We start from the raw sequence: 12,568 nt of genomic DNA, 5'->3' as shown, positions 1-12,568 counted from the left end.
GCCGAGGCGCGCAGGGGACCTCTCCCGGCATCCTGACAACTTCCTGCGCAGCTGCTATCACCTCCAAGTAACAAGGGCACCCGGGGAGCCCGAGCCCACCGTGAGGACCACTGAGGAAGGGCTGCCCGTGGGCTGCGACCCACCCTTGACCACACCACGTGCACGGGACATCTGCTCCCTGAACCTCAGAACCACAACATCGTGGAGAGGGAGTGAGAAGCTCATGGCAGGTTCACATAAAGCGGACACGCGTCACGAAGAGAAGGGAACAGTGAAGATGCTTAATATCCCACTATGTCTGTGACGGGAGAAAGCCAACCTGACACCCCCGAGCCACCTGAGACGAGAACCCAGACGCGTTATCAATTCAATGCTGAGGGCTGCACATCCTGTAGACGTTTCCATTACTCGACACAGGAACACGGACCAACGTGCTGTAGCTAAAAAGACATCGGCAAGATTTCTGAGTTAACAGTGCCGAGAGATGCGGTTCAAGCACTTGCTTTTTTTTTTTTGGTCTTTTGTCCTTACAGGACTGCACCTGCGGCACATGGAGGTTCCCAGGCTAGGGGTCTCATTGGAGCTGCTGGCCTACTCCACAGCCACAACAATGTGGGATCCAAGCTGTGTCTTTGATCTACACCACAGCTCACAGCAATGCTGGATCCTTAACCCACTGAGTGAGGCCAGGGATTGAACCCGCAACCTCATGGTTCCTAGTCGGATTCGTTTCCGCTGCGCCATGACGGGAACGCCCAAGCGCTTGCTTTTGACAGATGAGGAAATGATTTCCCAGGGAGAGGAAGGGGCTGCCCACACCCAGGGGATGGCAGGGGACAGGGGCTCAGCGCCTCTGGCCCCCGTGCTACAGTGCCCTCCCCTGGAGAGGTGCTTCACTCAGAAAACCAGACACAAACCACCTACGGGTTTTAACTTTTATTTAAAAAGAGAAAGGTGAGTCGAGCAATCGGCTTAAAATAATTCACAAAACTAAGCCTGCAGACGTCGCTGTCCCTCACCTTGTAAGCCTGCTCCAAACCCCTGAAATGGGAAGGCTGACCCTCCCGCTTGCGGGCTGCGGGGGGCGCCCTCGCCTGATGGGAGCCCGCGGGGCCGGGAGGAGGACGGACCCGGCCGGCCCTCTGCCCCTGGAGCGGGGCATCGTGTCCGAGGACGCGGGGCCATCTGGGTGTCCTGCCCGTGTGCACAGCCCCTGCCGCCCGCCCACCGGGATGCGGGACATCGTCTCGCACACGGGCCATGGCTCCCACGGGCTCGGAGGAGAGACCCCTGCCCTGCGGTCCTTCCTCCCGGCCCCTCAATTACAGATTCCTGATGGTGGGGTCGACAGTGAGGGCTGGCAGTGCCACCCGAGCCCAGCCACCGTTTAGGGCCGCTTCCGCTCAGTCCTGGATCTTCGGGGAAGCCACTTCGGGTGTGAGCACTGGCGCCGGTGGGCCCGCAGTGAGCAGCGAGCGGGCCCAGGGGTCCCGACGCGCTGACCTGGCCGGCCGGGCTCCTAGCGGTCAGTGACGGCAAGAAACAGAGAGTTCGCAGGGTCACGTTTCACGAGGCCACCGTGTGACAAACCACCCTCTTCACGCATCCGAACTTGGCTCTGCTCAGTCAAAGCTGACTGTGGACACACAGACGGCCCCTCGCGGGCGAGGCTCCCCAGCCTGGCCACTGGCCAAAGGAGGCCCGCGTCCCAGCAGAGCTGAGAGCTGGGCCCACACCCCACGCAGGCCCGACCCCGACGGCCTCACTCGAGACACCCTCTGCCAACAGGTGGGGGCTGCTGGCGACGACCCCTCCCTGAAATGAAGCGTCCAGACACCAAAGCACAAGTCCAGCGGCTCTCCCTCTCAGTGCTCCGCACGGGACGAAGCCAGCAGACGCGGCAGACCACAGGGTCCCCTGGCCCGACCCCAGCAAGGCGGCTCGTCGCCACTGCAGCTTCGGTTCTGCCCCAGCTTCAGGAGGACGCAGAGGGCGTTACACTTGCACGTGCCTCCCACGAGTGGCTCCGCGCGGGCGCCCCCGCTGCGCCCTGGCTCAGCGCCGCCGCCCCCGGACGTGCCTCAGCCGCCCACCCAGGGTGACACAGCAGGGTCTGGGGGACAGAGGCTGGGGCCACAGGCCGAGAAAGTCCACGCACGGCAAACCCTGGACTTCTGCACTGCAGGCACGTGGCACCTCCTCAGAAAATCCTGACACCAGAATCTGTGAGACGTGCCGCAAAGACAAGACAAACCGGGGAGCAGGAACGCGAGAAGACGCGGGCGGTACCGGGGAGGGCGGCAGGGCGAAGAATGCCCTGAACCTACAGAGAGGACGCCGCCGCCGCCACCTCTGGTCACTGTGCCGAGGCCCGGGGTCACCCAGAAACGGACTCAGAGATCATCTCGGCGCCGGGGGAGACACGGGAGGAGCGCGGCTTTGGCGCAGGGAGCCGGCCCCGGAGCGCTCCTAGAATGACAGCCGTGGGGCTGCGCGGCGCCCGGCTGTCCCCGGGCTGTCCCGTCCCCCGGAGCTGACCGAGGGCAGGCACCCTGAGCCCTTCCGCCCAAGAAACCTCTCCCACTACTTCAAGCGTATACAGTTAAGGGCCATGAACAGCTACGAACTTTCTCTGTTGACTACTTAAAGATGTTAGGAACTAGCAAACGAAGAGCAAGAGGAGAGATTTTTTTAAGCCATAAATGTATGTGGATAAATGACCTGGGCCACGGTACCTGCCTATGGATCTGGATGTGAAGTTTATTAGCCAAAGGGGCTCCTTAGAAGTACTGACCGCTATCCATGTTCTTACCATAATTTCAAAAGGAAATCTTGTTTGGAGTTCTGCAGAAGCCACAGAGCTGTAAGCACAATTTAAAAGTAAATGCTGGCATTCCCGTTGTGGCTCAGTGGTTACCGAACCTGACTGGTATCCATGAGACACGGGTTTGATCCCTGGCCCCCGCTCAGTGGGTTAAGGATCCGGCGTTGCCGTGAGCTGTGGCGGGTGTAAGTTGCAGATGTGGCTTGGATCCAGTGATGCTGTGGCCGTGGCTCAGGCCGGAGGCTATAGCTTCAATTCGACCCCTAGCCTGGGAACCTCCATATGCTGTGGGTGTGGCCCTAGAAAGACAAACAAAAAAAAAAGTCATCTCCTGTCCAGCGAAAATAAATAGCAGAGAGAGAAAGGACCCACCCCCGGCCCTGAGCACCCCATCCTCATCAGCCCTGCTCTGTGTCAATAAATCTCACCCCAGCGGTTTGAGCAGTGTTTAATCATAAACGGATTTGAATGAGCTCAGAAGCACAAACAGAACTAAATATCACCCATCCAAGAGAGGGGCGTGTAAGCAAAGGGGGGGGGGGGGGCGGATGAAAACCCAGCTGTAAGATGAGAAGCCAGGTAGCTGGCATGTTTAAATCAAGCGTAGACAGGGCCCTTCTCAAGACAAGGATAAACCCAGAATTCATGGAGGGGGCGGTTCGATTGTCAGCTATTGGCATCTCTTCCCAAGGACGCACGTCGGCAGAACAAATGGGTCTGACCGCCTCTTAGACACGCGTCCTCCTTGATGGTAAGTGATCACAGCAAGGCTGACCTGTCACACCCACCACCGGCAGCTGCTGGTCTGGACACGCAGCGTGACAGGTGCTGGGAGGCCCTGGAGAAGGCCAGCCTCGCTCGCCAGAGGGCAGATCCATCCTTGCCCTGGACTGTTCAAAACCAGCTCCATCAGTACTACACGCAAGGAAGACACGACTCACGGCACCGGCGGTGTTTCCACCGAATGGAACCGCGTCTGAGAATCAGGCACCACACACCGGCACCAACCCGGACCCGGCCCGAGGCCCGCAGGACCGAGCACAAGGCGTGGAGTCTGACCCGCCAACTGCCGGCTGGGACCTCACCCCCACTCTCCGGGCCCGTCTCCTGCTTCCGGGCACGTAACAAAGAAGCACAGACCAGCCACCTGAAAGGCCGTGAGGAACGGAGCTCAGCTCCGGCCCGGCTGGAGCAGCGCTCCTGAGCCCCCGCCCAGAGCTCTAGTCCCACCCCCCAGCCCCCCTCCAAGAGCACATCCCACCGCCTGCGCCCCCGGCCCTTCCCAGCCGGAGTCCCCCTGAAACCAAACCCAACTTCACCAAGGCCCGGCTCACGTCTCTAGCCCTGACCCCTGACCCCTTCTCCCTGCACTTCCTGACAGCACATCTGAGCGTTGACTTCCTGGTGACCATGCCCGTGAGCCTCGCCTGGCCTGGTGACCCAGAGCTGTGTGACTGGGGAAGGTACTCCAGGTCCCTCCCTGGTCAAGCGGGGAACACCCCACCACCTCACCGGGTCCCGGCGACAACACTGAGGTGGTGCCTGCTGTGCCGTCAGGGAACGAGGTCAAGGCCAAGACGCACCGCAGTGACTCTGGTCTCCTCACTCCCCCGGGGCTTCCTGCGCACAGCGCCCCCCGCCCCCCGCGGCTGCTGGCGGCCCTGCCTCTCCCTGGAGCCTCCAAAGCGTCCCGCTGGCGGCCTGGCTCCTCTGGGTCTGAGCCACTGGTGCATCTGTCAGGCCACCCTCGCCTCCCTGACCGACAGCCATGAGCCCTCGGCCTTGGCCTCTGCTTTAGGGGAGCTGCGCACGCAGAGAGCAGGAACCCACCGCCCTCCTGGTCCTGGTGCAACCTGCTGGACAGATGCCAGCACATCCTTTCTCGGCCTGAACGGACTAAACCCGGGCTGAGGCGTACATACCATCATGAAGCACAGGCTGTTTTAGCAGAAAGCGCAATGCTGACTACAGGTCAGGAGCTGTGGGATCCAGCCCAGCGTGGCCCCCTGTAGCCTGTCATCGCTCAGGTCCTGGGGCCCCTGCTGTGTCCCCAAGGGCCCTTCCGACCTCCGAAACTCCTGAGGTCCACACACCCTAGGGCTGGGGCAGGGGCCAGCAAGCGCCTGCTGCACGCCTCTAGCCAGGAGGAGGAGCGGCACAGAACAGGGCGAGAAGGGGGAAAGCAGCCACGAGCAGCGACGGCCGCAGAGTGGGAGGAACTCGAGCGTGGAAGGGGTGGAAGCGCGCTAACTCTCGGGGGGCGGGGGGCCTGGCCCGGCCACACAGACCGTCTGGATCAGGCCCTCTGGCTGCAGAGCGGCTGGCCTGCCCCGGCCGCCCCCTCCACGGCAGGGCCCCTGTCCTGCGGCAGTGGGGGACTTTTCTGGGCCCACAGGCGCGCTGTCCCTGAAGCCGGCGTGGGGGTCCTGGAAGGAAACTCACCTCCACCAGAACCTTCTCTGAGGCGGCAGCCAGCCTCTGCACTGCTCTCCCGTCGAGGACACGAGGCTGAGAGGAGACAGGTCCCCTGCTCCAAAGCCAGCGAGTCACCCGCACAGCATAGGGAGCGTCTGGTGTACGCGCTGACCTTCTGACGCCTCAGATGAGGAAACAACGGGGCTGGATTTTGTTTAAAAAACTGACAGTGAAAACCATAAAAAACGGCTGCTGAGTCAACCTGCCACCGCACAATTTACCTTAAAAAGTCATTTCTCAGGCCTGCTGCGCACCCCGGGCAGCCGGGGCCCTCCCCTACCCCTGCTGTCCCCACCCACAGGCAAGGGGACACCACAGGGCAGGGTCACACTCTCAGGGGTTCAGGCCAACAGCACAGCTGGCAATTCCAACTTTATGGTGGCAAAATTAGTTCACGATTTTACCAAAATTAAATTCTGAAACTTCACCCTCTCGTGCCCGCAGACCACATGTGCTGCCATGAAAGCAGCAACTACTGCAGGCGCTGCAGGACGCAGTCCGAGCCTGTGGGGAGAAGCCTGGTCCTCAGATGAGCTCTGCCTGGAGGCCGGGGCCCAGGGCGGGACGGATGGCTCCCGGGTCCCCAGGGCCTGGCCACGCCCGTCGGCCCTTCTGCCACCAACAGTCACCGAGCTCTTGGTCCAAGTGCCTGGCCCTGCACTGGCCCTAAGAACAAAAGCAAATGATGGTTTGTCCAAGAAGACAGGCCCTGGGACCTGGGCAAGGAAGCGGGTGACACAGCACAGGCAGTGTGGAGTGTGGAGGCTGCCAAAGAGCATAAAGATGACATGGACCCCACGAGGCCGGAGCCAGGAAACACCCTGAAAGGAGGTGGGGGGAGACTGGGGAGGGGGGGGGGAGGAGAAGTGGAGGGGGGAGGGGGAGGGGGAGCCAGGCGGATGGCATCTGATGGCACAAAGGAGGCGCTCACTGGAGTCCACCTGTCACCATTTCACTGCCACCCTCACCCCCAAACTCCCAAGAGGGGGCAGCCAGCGGCATCGAGGGACCCCCAGCACAGGATGGGGAGTGGGCCGGGGGAGCGCCCGCTGCTGTGGCTTCTCCCGGGTACCGGGGAGAAGAGTCCTTCCCAGCCCACACGCACAGGCTGACGTCTCCGCCGGGGGGGCAAACCGCTGTGTCCTCACCAGGCCGACTTACCGTCCTCTCTTCACCTCTGTTCGCGTCCCGTCCCATAAAATTCCTCACGAAACCAAGATCGGCCCCTTCGGTGATGGAAGGTGCAGCCGGCCTGGAACCCCGTCAACCTTCCCCGAGGGAGGGCTCGCTTTCTGAGATCTGCTCGGATTGACCGCTGGTCTCGGATAAAACCGAAGCTGGCCCCGGGCGTCGGGAGGGAGGCCAGGGTGCCCAGGGGAGGCGTAACCGCTGGCAGCCAGATGCTGTTTACAAAGCCACGGGACTTGTTTAGAGACCCCCGGGCCGCCCTGGACAGCACCCAAAACAGAACACAGGGGCAGCACGTGAAAGGGCCTCCTCTGGCTCCGGGCTCAGGCTCTGAGAGAGCGCATTCCTCAGGCCCTGGGCCCGCCGGACCCGCCCGCCCCCGGTCCCAGCCTGTCCCCAGAGCCCTGGGCTGGCCCGTCTCTCCTCCCCTTTCACTCGGAATTGGGAGAGGACCTGACACAGCGCGAGGGACAACGTGCGGGCGCGCACGACTCCGAAGAAGGGGAAGCGGAGGAGCAGCCCACGGCCCCGGGACGTGGGGAGAGGACTGGGGCTCCCCCGGGCTCCGCGGGTGTCTGAGCACAGCAGGGAAGGAAGGACCCACTTGGGGAAACTGGGTCGTAAAACAGATGAGTAACTGCACGGAGAGAAGCCTGGTTCCAGCAGCGCTGGGATAAACGGAACCGGGTTAATTGTTATGTAAGTGGCACCCTCAAAGCCATCACTTTATCCCTGACGGCCTATTCATCAGAACAGTTTGCTCTGAAATAAAAACTGAGCCAGACCCTCTCAGGGGTGCGTACCCACCCTCCCGACACGACACAGCCGGCCCCGGCCTGAATCCCCAGTGGCCTGTCTCTCCTTTACTGTTTGAGCAGCGCTGGTCCCTACCCGGCCCCGCAGGCCCCAGGGAAAAACTCTGCCTGAGGCTGGACGCTGTCCCTCTCAACTGCCCTGGGGACTGGGCCTGGCTAAGCAGCGAGGCTTCTCCACAGGGGCTTTCAGGCTTTCATTTGCTTTCTTTTCCTTCCTTCCTTCCTTCTTTCTTTCTTTGAAGGGCCGTAAGTGCGGCATATGGAGGTTCCCAGGCTAGGGGGTCGAATCAGAGCTGTAGCCACCGGCCTACGCCAGAGCCACAGCAACTAGGGATCCGAGCCGCGTCTGTGACCTACACCACAGCTCACGGCCACGCCGGGTCCTGAACCCGCTGAGCAAGGTCGCATCCTCATGGATACTGGTCGGGTTTGCTTCCACTGAGCCACATCAGGAACTCCTTTAGGCTTTAATTTTTTTTATAATGATTTTTATTTTTTCCATTACAGGTGGTTTACAGTGTTCTGTCAGTTTTCTACGTTTTAATTTTCATCTTTACAGAGAAAATGCAATGAGTCAGACAAAATATAAACCAGATTATTATTTATTTTTTCATGAGCTGTTGTGTTACTTGCGCAGTCCCATGGAATTCCCCTGGTGGCGCAGTGGTTAACTAGGAACCATGAGGTTGCGGGTTCAGTCCTTGGCTTCACTCAGTGGGTTAAGGATCTGGCGTTGCCGTGAGCTGTGGTGTAGGTCGCAGACGCGGCTCGGATCCCACGTTGCTGTGGCTGTGGCGTCGGCCAGCGGCTACAGCTCCGATTCGACCCCTAGCCTGGGAACCTCCATATGCCGTGGCTGCAGCCCTAGAAAAGACCAAAAAAAAAAAAAAAAAAAGAAAAAAAAAGAAAAAAAATTATTTGCAGACCCAGCAAAAAATGCTCAGAACACTGAGGGGTCTTTGTGGGTCCCTTGAGAGAGAGCTAAGTCTGGAAGAAGGGGTGTGAGTGCGTGGTATCCAGGCAGACGAAGGCAGGACCGACTCTGACCCCGGGGTCCACCAGGACCTAACAACGGTGGTTACAGCAAAGGAAACAAGCACCCCTCAAAGCTGCCAAACCACACTCTGGCAGAGGCCCTACCTGGTCCCTACCTAGTCTTGCCTAGTCCCTGCTAGTCCCCCCTAGTCCCTACCTAGTTCTACCTGGCCCCTACCTAGTCCCACCTGGTCCCTACCTAGTCCCGCCCAGTCCCTACCTAGTCCCACCCAGTGCCCACCTAGGTGCATCCTGGCCTTTCAGCCTCCACATTCTCTGCTCTGAAAACGCTGCAGAAGAAACGAGAAAGCACGTGTGCATCTTGGTTCTCACGAGCACGAGCTGAGCCTGTGTGTGGGCACTCGGCGGGGGAGGGTGGGGGGTGGGGGAGGAGGCAGTGACGGAGCCGGGTGGAGAGGCCAGGCGGCCCCACTCGGCCAGGCCACGGGGGCGGGGGGCGGGGGCAACGTCCAGGGGCCTCTGCCAGCCCGGCCCCCCTCCCTCCCGCTGAAGAGGTGAGCTCTAAACTCAGGGCCCTAACCTCCTGGGTCACAGGCGCATTAACATAAAAAAGCTGCTTTAGAGCCCCCGGCTCGCTGGAGGCGGGTCCCCAGCCGAAGTGCAACTGCACGTGGGCAGGGTCAGCCAAGTGCCTCCTGGGTTTTCTGTTTGTTTGCTTGTTTTTTCTTTTTCCTTTTTAAAAAAGGAAACGGGCAGGAGGAGAACACACGGACTGGCTCAGCGGTCACCTGGGTGCAGGGCAGCTGTGCGGGGCGGTTCTCTTCCCTCACTTTAGTTTCCAGATGTTCTATAAACGCACGCAACGCGCGTCACACCAAAAAGCATAAAATCATAAAGGCTGCATGGACACATGACACAAAGGCTCAAGTGTGCTTTCTTCGCTTTCTTTTAAAGAACGACCCCTCCAAAAGGAAACGGACACTCAACTTTGACTTTCAGGAAAATCAGAGAACGAAGGCTGACAAAGTAAATACGCTCGAGAGTTCAAGACCTGGGCCACCGTGCTGTGCAGGAGAAAACTGACAGAACACTGGAAACCAGCTATGATGACAAATATAAACATCATTAAAAAAAAAGAACACGCGACGTCCAACGTTCCCTTAACTGCCGTACTCGCACCCGGGAATCCTCTGGGGAAAGGGTTCTCGGAAGAGACGGCCATCGGCTCCTTTAAAGAGTTACTGACTTTTAAATGTCCCCCCCCCTTTTATTTTTACAATATCATGTTAAAAACACACCATACTTCCTTGCCTGCTTAAATGAGAGTGAACAAAATGAAATTACAATTCTGAAAACTGTAAAAAGTGAAGACGGAAAAGGTGACCGTGACAAGGAGTTACAATAAAGAAACGGGTAAAACCGCTCGGAAAAGTGAATCTGAACGTGGACCTCAAACCCCCAGGTATCAGAACTATGGTTCAAGCCCTTACAGGTGAGAGGTGCATCAGAAGGTGAGAAACCTGAAGAATGCGCCCCCCCCGCCCCCGCCCCCCCCTCCCCCCAACACGGGCTGAGCAGAGAGCCGGAGTCCCACGCACCTGCGGACGCACCTGCAGGCACCGCACAGAAAGCTGGTGGGTGTGGGGAAAGCTGGCATGGAGAAATGGGGGGTGGGGAGCGGGGCCCTTCTGGGGGTGGCCTGTGCCCGGTGGGCAGGAGGGGCCTGCCTGGCAAGGATCATTCAAGGATCATTCACTTGGGAGCGAGATGGGAGAGGGTGATGGTTCAGCAGGGAAGAGGCCCAGATAAATCCTTCCCAGCTGTAGCAGAAACACTTCCACGTGTGGGCCAAGCCCACACGGACCTTCTAGATTAGTGGGGCAGAAGGGGGAGAAGAGGACACACTCATCTATCCCATGGAGACACGGGTGCCAGATGGGAAGGGGCTGGAGGAGGGCAGACGACAGCACGCGGACGGGCCCGATGAGAAGCCACGGGTCAGCCTGAAACATCACCTAAGTGAAGCGGACTATCGCCCAGACAGACAGTGGCAAGAAGGGGCTCGCGGACGCCCAGCTCAGGGGAAGGAGGCCCGGAGGGGACCCAGGGCCCGTTGCCCCCACGTGCCCGCCCTGCCCCACCTCTCACTGTGTCACCAAGAAACTGCCCTGCTGGTCCCTGTGGGGCCACCGCCCAAGCTCCGCCCTCTCTGTCCCCTCTCCCCTCACAAATCGCATTGGCATTTTAAAAGCAAAACAGGAGTTCCCTGGTGGCCTAGTGGTTATATGGCTCAGGTCACTGCTGTGGTGTGGGTTCTATCCCTGGCCTGGGAAGTGCCACATGCTGGAGGTGCAGCCCCGCCCCCCCAGCAAAAAAAAGAAGAAGAAGAAGAAGAAATTAAAAAGAAGAAGAAAAACAAAACAGTCTGCTCTAGAAAAAAATTCGCCACACGGACACAAGCTCAAAAATCCAAATAAGTGAATATGAGGGACAGTCTTACAGGACGGGGCAGCACATGGACAGGGGAGGCGGGCGTGCTCCGTCCTGCCGTCCAGCCTCCCGCCTCTTCCCCACGCTCCCCAGGGGCTGCCCCAGCGCAGGGCTCCAGGACACGGGGACAGCTGGCAAGGGAAGAAGCCCCCAAGGGCCTTCGGCCAGCGCTCTCCCCCACCGCCCCCGCCCCCTGGCACGTTCGCCGCCCTTCCCCAGACCCGGCTCCCCCCACCCCCGGCCCCCGGGCCCTCATCCTTCTGGCCACAGCCTGCATCCCGCTTTCCCTCTTCCACGTCCCTATCCTGGCGGCCCGGGGTCCATCTGTGTCTCAGGACAGAGCCTGGCAGGCAGACGGCGCCCAGCACTAGACACGGGTGTGCAAAGGGCGGCCGGACCCAGGCTCCCTGGTGCAAAGGGGGCGGCGGGGCCGAGTGCACTGGCAGCGGCCACCAGAAGCCCCAAGCGCAGGACCTGCACCCGCACCGTCGGCGGCTGAGCAACAGTCCCGGCGGTTGCATCACGCCAGCAGTAGGCGATTCTCCACAGAGTCAGAGGGCTGCTCTCAAACCCCAAAGAGGGCACGCACTCCCCTCCGCCCCAAGGCCTGGCTCTGCACCAGCGGCCAGGCCGGCAGAAGCTCACTTTCCGTGTTTCTCGTCAGCCGCTTCCTCCCTCCCGCCCCGGGAATCACGGTTCGGGGACGGCTCCCATCGCCACGGATCCTGCCAGTCACTGCGCCCTGAAGGGTGGCACCGCACACACCCCCAGGAACGACTCTGAATGTCGCAGACCAATGGTGCCCCGCTGGGGCGTCCCCCTGAGCTCCACCGCCAAGAACAAACCCCTTCCTCCCCACGACCTTCTGCCACTGAGGCGCGGGGCAATGAAACCCACCCCCGGCTCGCGGGCTCCTTGACCCGCCTGCACGCTTTCTCCCCGCCCACCACGAGGTCAGGCCACGCAGGACCAGGACTCCAGGCTGGAGACCGCCAGCCCCGGAGAAGCGGCCTCTCTTGGGGTTCTGGGGGGCGGGGGTCACCCTCAAACACCACCCCCACCCTCAGCGGCAGCCCGTCACCCGGCCTGACGGCCGCGTCCTAAATGACCTTCAGGCTATCGGCCTCTTGCGGTGGCCCAGCCAGCACCCTGGTCCCTGTGCCTGAGCACGGCCCTCATGGTCCAGCCCAGAGGGTGGCCCTGGCTATGCCCACATCTCTCATCTCTCCTTCGAATCTTCGGGGGGACCCCTCCGTCTCTGCTTCCCCAGCAGAGCCCCCAGCTGGTGCCAGAGCCTCCGCAGCTGCAGGTCCCCCTGTTGGGCAGCCTCTGCCCTGACTCTTCCCGTGTGTCACCAGCCCTAACTCCTCAGTTAGGATGTCACCTCCCCACGAAGGGCCTCCCCCCATCGCCACGCCTGCTGCTGGACCGCTTGCACCTGAGTCGCATGGTGCCCCCCTCTACTTCAAGGGAGCCAAGAGCCAGACATCCCGCTCGTCCTGCGTGTCCATCCCGCAGCGCCCAGCACGCAGGAAGCGCTCACGAGTAAAGAAATCAGAGGCCTCGGCAACCGAAAGGCGGCTGGGAGCTCGGCGGGGAGCAGGTCTGTCCAGGGCCCCCATCCGGCCGCGAGCTCAGGAGCCCCGGGCCCCTGGCGTGGGGGGCAGGCAGGAGGCAGACCGAGCCGGGGCGCAGTCATCTGGGGGCTGCAGGGCTGGAGTGACGGGAACAAGGAAAGGAACGCGGGGAACGAGGCTGCGGAGCCCTGCGGGGCTGCAGT

At 60.9% G+C, this 12,568-nt stretch overlaps 1 protein-coding gene and 1 long non-coding RNA gene across 2 annotated transcripts in view; both read right to left on the bottom strand.

Annotated features, from left to right (window-relative positions):
• FOXK1 (forkhead box K1) overlaps positions 1 to 12,568 on the bottom strand; it is a 59,625-nt gene that overhangs the window by 33,085 nt on the left and 13,972 nt on the right.
• LOC125127004 (uncharacterized) lies at positions 5,659 to 7,541 on the bottom strand. Its single transcript, XR_007134842.1, has 2 exons — positions 6,461 to 7,541; positions 5,659 to 5,965 (listed from the first exon to the last, which is right to left on the bottom strand). It is a non-coding gene; the product is annotated as an uncharacterized LOC125127004 (long non-coding RNA).

The sequence above is a fragment of the Phacochoerus africanus genome, chromosome 5 (genome assembly GCF_016906955.1).
Source record: "Phacochoerus africanus isolate WHEZ1 chromosome 5, ROS_Pafr_v1, whole genome shotgun sequence".
Classification (NCBI taxonomy): Eukaryota; Metazoa; Chordata; class Mammalia; order Artiodactyla; family Suidae; genus Phacochoerus; species Phacochoerus africanus.
The sequence above is the reverse complement of the archived record's forward strand: the minus strand, read 5'-3'. Positions and strand labels throughout refer to the sequence as shown.